The sequence below is a fragment of the Gossypium raimondii genome, chromosome 7 (assembly GCF_025698545.1).
Source record: "Gossypium raimondii isolate GPD5lz chromosome 7, ASM2569854v1, whole genome shotgun sequence".
Lineage (NCBI taxonomy): Eukaryota > Viridiplantae > Streptophyta > Magnoliopsida > Malvales > Malvaceae > Gossypium > Gossypium raimondii.
The window spans coordinates 41560619-41571463 of record NC_068571.1 but is presented as its reverse complement, the minus strand read 5'-3'; the positions used below and the strand labels follow the sequence as shown (position 1 = coordinate 41571463).

The following is a 10845-nucleotide window of genomic DNA, read 5'->3' as shown; positions in this document are numbered from 1 at the left end:
TAAATGAATTTAGTTCTTTTACTTTTTAGATTTAAAAATGCAAGTCAAAAGGTTGTTAAATTCAAATTTATTATGACATCATTTTTAAACGGCAACAAAAGATGAGTATTTTTATTTCAAAATGTCACACTAGAAGATTTTATCAATACTAATAATTAAATATAAATTTTAATATATGTAAAATAAAGAGACTAATTGTTTTTTTGAAATCAAACTGGGATGTTATTATTGAAGCAAAACAAAACCAAACAAAAAAAAGCCCAACCGAGCTAAAGACCACCAGCCCAAAATCCAACACGGGAGCCCAAACGTTAAAAGACCAAAAAGAAAAATCTGGAAACACATTAAAATAACAAAATAAATGCCTAGAAAACCCCAGTCTGCCATTAATGACCTGTCCCCAACTTTCCCTTTTCAATATTTTCTTTGACTTGTCGGGTCCAGAAGCCCGAGAGTATAGTTACCAAAATCAGAGAAATGGGACCTCTCAACTCCCAAATAACCATTTCAAACCCTTCTTTCATCAATCTCGTTCTCTTGGCCGTTCCGTCTCCAGTCAACACAACATTAGTGACATTTAAGAGTTTCAAATCCCTACCCTCATTTAAGATTTCCAAACAGAAAGAAGTTACCTCTGTACATACGATGTTCCAACACTTCTGAAAGAAAATTGTTGGAAAGCCGTCATCACCGGGAACCTTTGTAGGACTCATTCCTTCCAATGCTACCCAAATCTCTCCAGCAATGTACTTCATTGTAAGCTGCAAATGTGCTTCCTTGAAAATGCAATGCTCAATTCCTAGCAAGATCGATTCCATATTGCTCACCCCTCCGGTTGTAAACAACTCTTGAAAAAAGCTCTTAGCTATTGTAATAGGCTCAATTTGCCCGGGCCTAGAAGAAAATCAAACAAAAATAAATAATAACTATTCCAGTCCATTTACAGTAAATTTAAACCTAAAATTACAATAGTCTGAACAGCCCAATAATAATTAAAACCCTAAAGCCCAAATGACCCAATAAGACTTAAAACCCTTACGCATACCACCACCGCCACACACCATCACCATGCTCATCTGACACCTGCAAAAAAATTGAACGCAACAACAAAAAAAGAGAGGCATGCGAGCAATAATGGACTAAAAAGTTGTATCCGACTATAAAAGCCTAAACTCTTTGTGTTTTTTTACGAACATTGAGAGATAAAAACAAATAACGAACAAAAAAAAAGGTGATTTTTTTCATCTTAGATTCACTTTTCTTTTTCTTTTTTTATCTTTTGTTTTTTTTTTCGCATATTAAATAAGAAATAAAAAAGGGGAAAGGGGACTCACCATGGACGACCGTGGTTGCGCTGTCGGAGGGCTTTTCCTCTATTGCCGATTCGGGTCCAAAGCGGTCGAGAGTTCCCCTTTTTTTTTGTTTCCCGCGGGTTGAGAGAGTTGGGTTCTCAAGGACGCCACATGATGAGGGATAAAAAATCCTTTTTGCGCAACGCCAGCCACCGGCCACGATAGCGCTACAGCGGCGACCACGGCCGAAACCCTAGGCCGGATGTGGGGTGGGGTTGAGAGAAATAGAGGTTTTTGAAGTTTTTTTCCCTAAACACTGCAAAAATAATTTTTTAAAAAAATTGATTTAAACAAGGCATTAAACAACTCCGTTTTGGGGGTTGGGTTTAGAGGCCAAAACGACATCGTTTTGGACCTCTGACCTGCGACCCGACCTAGCAGCCCACAGGATCCGCGTGTTTTTGCGGTGAATAGGCTATTTGCACAATCGGTCCCTCCTCTTTAGCAACATAGTGTAATTCGATCCTTTTTTGTTTTTTTTTTAAATTTGAGTTGCGAATTTTGCTTCCGTTTCAATCTAGTCCTTAGACCATATGCGGTCCCTTCGTTAAAACGCCGCGCTTTAGGACTGGGGAATATTTCCCTGAAGGTCCCTCGCGCTTTGCGCGCGTTTCATTTCATTCCCCTGGCAACCCTGTTTTATTTATTTGCAATTTAAACTTTGATTTTTTAGCCCGATTTCAATTCGGTCCTCAGCCTGTTTAATTAATTTTTTTTATATATTATTTGTTTTAAAAAAATAGTTTCATTAAATATTTCAATTAATATTTATTTGTTTACTCATTTTTAATTTTTAATCAAACTTACACCATTATTTATTTTTTTTATTACTCATTTTTTTATATATACGTATCGATTTGTGTATTTTATTTATGTCATCATTATTACTATCATTTCATTATCTAGTTTCTTGCTAATCTTCAAATATTTTCAAATTTTAGATTCCTTAGTATTATCTTCATCGTTATTTATTATTGTTGTTGTTATTGTTGGGTATGTTACTTATATTATTATCATTATTATTGTTACTTGTATTATCGTTGGCATCTTTCTTATTATTGTTTGTGCTTGTTAACCTTGTGATTCATTAGCATTAATGTTATGTATGTTACATTTTACTATGTACATTATGTCATTGCTATTTCAAATGTATGATGCACTATCATTGCTAGTCGTGTGCAACCTTTCACGTATTAAGCAATTTCTTTAAAAACTAAAAGTAAACATATATCCTTTAAAAATTTTCACTTCCCTTTTACCCAAATTCGTAAAAAATGAAGGAAATTTCAAAATAAAGCAATGTTTCACGATTTCGAGAAATTGTACCCTAACTTACGGGATTTCGATTCTCTCGTTAAACCTAAATAGTGACATATCCTTTTAAATACGATTTTTTAATAAAAATTAAAGGCAAGTTCAATCTCTAAGGTTCCAAATATCGTGTCCTAACTTAGGGGATGTGATATTTCGTGACCTTGAAACGAACGAATCTTTAACTCTCTTTTTGGTTTATTCGAGTGTTTGTATTAACCTTAATAAAAGGGGATCGTATTTTTAAATTTCCCTTCAAATTTTCAGTTTCGACATTAAGACATTAAGTAATCAACTCGGTACCAATTTTGGGAGCATTGGGGGTGCTAACCCTTCCTCGTGCGTAACCGACTCCCAAACCTGATTTTTTAAAATTTCGTATACCAAAATCACTATTTTGACAAACCAAAATAGTTTATTACGAGGTGGCCTGATCCCACCTCATAAAAAAGGGATTGGTGGCAACTCCCGTTTTAATTTTCGTTTTCAAACCAAAGTCGACCCCGTTTTAAAAAAAAAAGGTTTCGACAGCTATCTTCTCCATCTCTTCCACATTACTGACTTATTCCCCATCCTTATTCTGCAAGCTTCTTATAGTATTGGATCTATTGCGTTGAGTAACACAATTATGGAAAAATGTTGTGTTTCTATCCCTCAATTTTAGCCAATTAATGCGTGCTCTTTGCTCCCAATAGGCCTCGTTTTTATTGATTTCCAAATTGAGATGTATCTTCCTGTAAATTATTTTAGCCAAATTCTCATCATTCCTATCCTCTTCAAACAAACTCTCTAATTTTCTACTTAAATCTTTTTTGATCCCTACCCTTCCTTCTCAAATCTTAATCACCCATTGAGTCAATCCCTGTCTCAAGCTTTCTAGTTTATCCAATGTCGTTCCCAAAGATGATCCCCAAATATCCTTAACTGTCCTTTCAAATGTTTCTTCAAGAAGCCACCATGCCTCGAACCTAAAGGGAGCCTTCCTTATCTCCCTATACCCCTGTTATGTATGAATGAGCAAAGGACTGTGATCCAAATATGAGTAAGGCGAGTTTGAATACGAGCATGTGGGAAAACAGAAAACTATTCTATGTTTGTAACCCCTCTATCAAGCCTTTCCATTATGTTTGTTTCTGGTAAGTTTCCTCTTTCCCATGTGAACCACGACCTAGAAAATCCTACATCCAAGAGTCGGCACTCATTAAGAAATGTCCGAAAATCCTTCATTCTTTTTTCATCACTTGGCACCCCTCATTTATTCTCAAAAGAGTACAAAATTTCATTAAAATCCCCACAAACAAGACAAGGATGAGTCTAAGTCCTTCCTAATTTTCGAAGTAAACTCTAAGTACTATACCTTTCAGTAGCAAAAGGTGCTCATAAAACCTCATGAAGCACCATTCCTTGTCGACTTGATTTTCCTTAATTTGGGCATCAATATGATTTTTAGAATAACTAATGATTGTAACAAGAACATCTCCTTTCCATGTCAGTGAAAACCCACCCCGCGAACCTTCTACCTCCACATCAAAGCCATTAATGAATCTGCTCTTCTGACCCTATCCATCCTTCTGCTATCAACTTTTGTCTCTATAAAGAAGACCATTTAAGGATTATGTTGCTTCAGCGTGAACCGAAGCCTTCTTATTGCCCAAGGACTCCCCAATCCACAGATATTCCAACTTATGGTTTTTATTGTGTTTGGTCGATTTGCCTATATGCAGCCGTTGATCCTATTTGAGAAAAAACAACCATTTGTTCTTGAGGGATCTTTAGAGACTGATGATCAAGACTATCTTCATCAAATCTCCCCTTTTTATAATTATCTTCACTAAGAGAAGAATTCTCAATTACATCCTTTGAAGCTAAAACACCTTTCCTCTTACCTGTCATACTTTCCATTTGGATATCATTAATCCGCATAGTCCTTTCCAATCTCTTCCAACTCATTCTTTTGGGCTTTTCGATCTTTTTTGTCACTTTTCATCCATCCCGTTCATATTATTAGCTTTCTCCCGAAACTGCTCAATCCCTAGATTTGAGACATGAAAAACAACTTTTGTAGATTCAATTTTTGTAGAACAGCGTTGGTTAGATGCCCCAATTTTCTTAGAATTATGGTGCAAATCTGCAGGTTGCCGTTATGTAAAAAATTCCACCTTTTGCAGGTTCTCCTCCCCATGATGAATCGTTGCCGGCATCTTACTAGGAATGGTATCTTTTTGAATTTTGACCCCCGATGCTTCCACCCCATTATTCTCCCCGATATATAAATATTGTTTCATAGATTTTTAACTGAGAAACCAAATTGTAGACTTTCTTTACCTATTAAATTAGATTCAGCTTTTAACGCCAGTAAGTAAGGGAGATCATCTTCCAGCTTCTCTTCCCCCAAATTCGAGATCATAGTATAGTCTTTCACAACATGACCTATACAACCACAACCAAAGCAAAAATTTGATAGGTTTTCATACTTAAAGGGAAGCCATACTTTCTCTTGATTGCCCGTTGTAATAAAAATTCCCCTCCGTAACTGTTTTTGGACATCCAACTGAACTTTCAACTTGCAAACATTGTTTTTTATCTCCGATCTCATTACACCAAAAGTAGAACCTATTGCATGCATCAAATCTTTCTTCTCACACTCTGACGGGCAAGGGCCAATTTATTAATAGTAAATGGTAGGTTAAAAATTCTTAAAAAATATACCTCATGAAATTACCTAAACTTTTTAACATATTTCATCAAATAATTCTTTATTATCGTATAAATTGTAACAGCCTGATTTTGGGTCTAGTCGGAATAGTGGTTTCGAGACCACAAATCCGACGAGAAAAAGTGTAATGGCCTGAATTTTCAAAGGTGTCGAAACGATGATTCGAGATCACTAAATTCGACAAATGAGTAGAAAATATTATTAATTTAGCGAATATAAGTTAAATGTGAAGTTAGGAAAAATTTTGAAACAGTGAATAGTGCACTAGAAATAAATATTAAAATAATTAGAAAAAACGAGGTATTGAGACCTCGGAGATTTTAAATCACCAAAATTGTAGGAATTTAATTAGAGAGTCAATAAAATATGAAATTAAATCTTATTGAGTCTAGTTTCTCATAGAAGAAACGGTGCAAGTAATGGATTTATAAATTATGAGATATAATAAATTTTGTGAGATAATAGCAGAATGATTTCGGGTTCCCCTGTTCTGACTTTGGAAAATCATAAAAATTTAATAAAAATAATTATGAGTTATAATTTATATGCTTAGAATACGTAATGAGTCTATTTTCAAAGGAAACAAACAAAAACATCATCCAAATTTTGTACAATTAGATAATTCATTTTTAGTGAAGAGTGGTTGGAACTGTTAGACAGCGAAACAGGGGAAACTTTAAAGAATAAACTGTACTATTTTGCTAAACCAAAAATTTTGAAATTTTTATGGTAAGAAGATATGAGAGTCTAGTTTTAGGTAAAATTAACGGATCTTAATTTGGAGCTCTGTATCTCCGGATAAAAATAATTTAGTGACCCTGACTCGGATAAACAGCTTTGAATATACATGTGAGTGAATAGTAAAATTATAGTTAATATTGTTTAAGTGTGTTATACACATTAAGGATGTGGAATGTAGAGGAGGAGGAGGAAAATTTGGAAATATATGAATGATTTGTGTATAATTGGTCATGTGTTTGATTATAATTGATAAACGATGAAATAGAAATGATGCTTATATTTGTGCATTATTGGTCATGGCTTAAGCTCATGTGTGAAAATAAAGTTTCATAGTATGTGTGTATGGTATATGATTTGGCATGAAATAATGTCATGAATGGTTTATCATGTGGTTAGTTCCAAAAAGAGTTATGTTTAAATACACTAGCTTGCAACTATGGTTTAATGATATGTTTATATCTTGTGTGATGCTCATAGGAAACAAGTTTGGAAAGATAATGAAATAGTAAGTTCATATTGCTGAAATTTAATGGTTAAATGTTAATTTCATGAATTATATGATGCATGATGAGATATATTTATTATTGAAATAAAAAAATAAAATATGTGAATCTTTGAAATGTATATGAACTGAAAAGTAATTAGTGATTTGAATTTGATTGGAAAATGAATATATATATATATATATGAATTGAATGAAAGTGAATTAATGTATGAATAAGTGTGAATACGTGAATTGAATATCGATTGAAAAGTGGTTTAAATTGAATCAAGTATGATTACATGTGAATATCTGGAATATGTATTGGTAGATTAGAAAGTGGAAAGTGAATTTGAATTGAAATGTGATTATTGAATAGAAATTGAAATGGTTTGAATTGAATTATTGAATTGAACTGGAATATTGAAATTGGTGAGTGATATGGATTTTATTGGAATTGAAATCGAGAAAGTAGAAATTGATATGTGAGACTAATCTTGAATCGAATCATGGAATCTTGAATCTTTATTATGTATCTTGCATTGAACTGTGAAAATCCTGAAGTAATGAATTACTGCAATACTGTGAAACTTATTGAAATAAGGAATTATAATTGATATTGTACTAAGATGGAAATTATACTGAAAAGTGAATTAAATGCCCTATTAACTAGTCGGGCTAGTCGGATATAGTTGGCATGCCATAGGATATGGAAGAGTATGGGGTATTTGCCGGCTTACTGATTAGGCACTTATGTGCCGACTCATCATTATCTTATTCGATTCTTCGATTCGGCACTTTGTGTGTCGAATCTCATTCTTATCGCATGATTCGCACTTTGTGTGTCGAATCATTATCGTTATTCATATCATATCGATTCGGCACTTTGTGTGTCGAATCTTATCTTATCACATTTATGCATTCAAGACTTTGCGTGTTGAATCTTTATTCATATTCGCTACTGCATTGATTCTTGCATTTCTTGGTGTGTTTGGTTGGAATCCGTGTATCCGCCAAGTCCGAGTCAAGTTAATAGGGTCAAATGAAATAAAGTTACTGATAAAACTAAATCGAATGATATGACATATGTGAAAGGGTAAGAATTATGGTTCAAGAAATGATAAGGATAAATTTTATGAAATAGATTTTGATAATATGAAATAATGTAAAATGAGAAGTGAAAATGAAATAATTTGAAATAGTGAAATAATACTTGAATTTAATTGAATACAAGTTATTGAGATATATTTGTTGATTTAATGTATGAATTGAGTATTTAAAGATTACAATTGTAAATTGAATATAAAAGAACGAATTGACAATGGAAACCGATGATGAATGAATTATTAAAATGTAATGGGAAATTGAAATGAATGTGAAATAGTCATTGAAAGACTAATCTTGTAAGGTTTTAGATATGAAATAGGATAAATTATTGAATTGAGATATATAAATGAAATATATGAAATAATGATTTTATGAAATGATTATTGATGAAATGCATGAAATATATTAGGTATGTTTTAAGTATTAGTTTTGTGTTCAATTATATTAGTAATTAGCCAAGAATTAATTTGGCACCAAATGTAATATTCCTATATTAGGTTCCTTAAGTCGAACATGGTATAGGGGTGTTACATAAATGGTTAATATAAAAAGGAGATGAAAGAAAAAAAAAGTGGCAAAGAAAAGTGCCATTTGAGTGTCAAAGCCAAAATAAGCTTAAAAGAGTGGAGAAGGAGAGGGAGAAAGGCTTAGGTTTTTTCTTGGGTTCAAGGAAGTGATTTTCGGTGATTTGCATCTTTGGACTATATAAAAGGTCCTTTGTGTCCTATAATGCCATGTAGACGACAGTATGGAGGGGACAATCATGGTCGTATGATTGGTTAGGTGGCAAAGCTGTTATAGATCTATTGTCCCCATGTGACGTACTTTGTGATCCTGCTATTAAGTTCTTTGTTCTTGGGGTTGTACCTAATATTACGAGGTTGTTGCCCTCAAGTGATCGAAGCGGAGGAAGGGGTACACTACGTGCTATCTCACAAGTGATTGTTTAGGAGTTCAAGAGGGGTCTTACTCGGACTGTTCCTTATTTAGGGCTCATGGAGTGTTCCTTGCGGACAACTTATGAGGGATTCCTACAAATTACCTATGAGTTTGTCACATGGCACTATCTAGCGGACCATTCTCCACGGAAGGTTCATGGAAGTTGTCTAATAGCTCGCCATGTGTCATGCTCTAGGAGGGGTACAACAAGATTTATAAAATGACAATGCACTAAATATGTCAAAATATGCTTTAGATATTTATATTTTTCATATATTTGAAATTTAGTTTCTTAAAGGAAATTAGTTCTTTTATTTTTTAGATTTAAAAATGCAAGTCAAAAGGTTGTTAAATTCAAATTCATTACGACATCATTTTTTTAAACAACAACAAAAGATGAGTATTTTTTATTTCAAAATGTCACATTAGAAGATTTTATCAATACTAATAATTAAATATAAATTTTAATATATGTAAAATAAAGAGACTAATTTTTTTTTTTGAAATCAAATTGGGATATTATTATTGAAACAAAACAAAACCAAACAAAAGAAAAAGACCAACCGAGCTAAAGACCACCAGTCCAAAATCCTGTTTAAACTCGTCGTGGCTAGGTTATCGGATAATTGATTAGCTGACCTGGGAGCAAAATGGAAAACTAATGACCGAAATCTTTCATTTTCCTTCTGAATGTTTGGATGTGAGCACTAATTTATGATTTATCCACTTATCTTGTTTTGTATTTGCTAATGATGGATTTGGAATCCCCTTCCACTATTACTTCTGTTAAACCCAACTCAATTCCCGTGAGCACGACTTCGAGATAGGCGAGGTCTTCTACATCAAAGGCCGTGTCAACCGCAGTGTGCAGACGAGATTTAGAGACCAGAACTTCTCCTTTCATGTTTCGTGCCGCTATTCCCGAAGCTGACTTAAAACCTTGGTAGTTGAACAAGGCATCAAAACTGATTTTAATGTTCCGTCATTTAGGTGTTTTCTAGTTCTCCTTCTCACCATCAAAGGTAGTCTTTCTCTTTGTCAAGTAATCAAGTTCACGAATGTAGTTTTTTGGTGAAATCAGCTATGCCTATAACTGAATGAGTTTTACCTTCATACAGGTTCCTATTTCTGTCAAACCAGATTGACCACAAACCAAGCGTCATTTGGATTCCGTACTTTTTCCAAATACCTAGGTAAGCCATTCAAAATAGTCTGGATGTTGTATTGTAATTACCCATTCAAAATTTAAAATTTGCCATATTTCTACTGAAGTAGGGAATTTGCCAAAGACATGCCATTAAGTCTCAATTCTCACCTTACATCTAGAACACTTGTTGCTTTGAGTCAAACTTTTGACATATGGGTTGACCATCGTGGGGATGAAATTCCAAAACACTCTCCATAGCATTATTATAATTTTATTGGGAAGTTGTAGATCCCACAATTGTTTGTAGAATTATTTTGTTGTAATCTGTAAGTCATTAAAATTAGGGGTAGTGCTCTAGGTCTGTAATAGTTTCTAGGCGCTTCTTACCGAGAACATACCCGAGGGCTCACCGCGCCATATTACCAAGTCAACATGCTCCTCCCTCGCAAGTGGAATTTGCAGGATTCTGTTCGCATCATCCAGCTCAAAGGTATTGCGGATAACCTCCTCGTTCCATACTTTATTAGCACTACCTATTAAACATGCAACAGTAGGGTTTTTTACTAAAATAGGGTAAAAATTTTTTTGTACTGAAATAGGATGTCAGAAAAATTATTTACAAAAATGGGTTACTTTTTGCATTAGTGCTTATCTTAGAGGCGCCAATGAATAAAAAACTATTATTTTTTTAATGGCGCCTATTAAATAGGCGCCAATGAATATTTTATATTAAATTTTTTTATAAAATATAATTAAAAATTTTCTCGGGTCAGTATATGACATGTATAATACATAGTATTGGCGCCTATCTCAGAGGCGCCAATGGTGGTGCCTATCTGAGAGGCGCCATTAGTGGTGCCATGTTGAGAGGCGCCAATGGTCTAATTTTTCCCTATATATACCCCCAAGACAATCATAATTTTTACCAGAGAAACGAAAGAAATAAGAAGGAAGACAGAAGAAAAAAAAAAGGAAAAGAAGAAAAAGGATAAGGTATTTTGGTTTATTTCTTTTTAAATAAAATGTAGAGTCTTGCTAGTAATTTTATTAT

At 33.7% G+C, this 10845-nt stretch overlaps 1 long non-coding RNA gene across 1 annotated transcript; it reads left to right on the top strand.

Moving 5' to 3' along the window:
* Positions 1-9305: 9305 nt before the first annotated feature.
* On the top strand, positions 9306-9914 carry LOC128042301 (uncharacterized). The gene is made up of 2 exons (XR_008197471.1): positions 9306-9669; positions 9766-9914. It is a non-coding gene; the product is annotated as an uncharacterized LOC128042301 (long non-coding RNA).
* Positions 9915-10845: the final 931 nt, after the last annotated feature.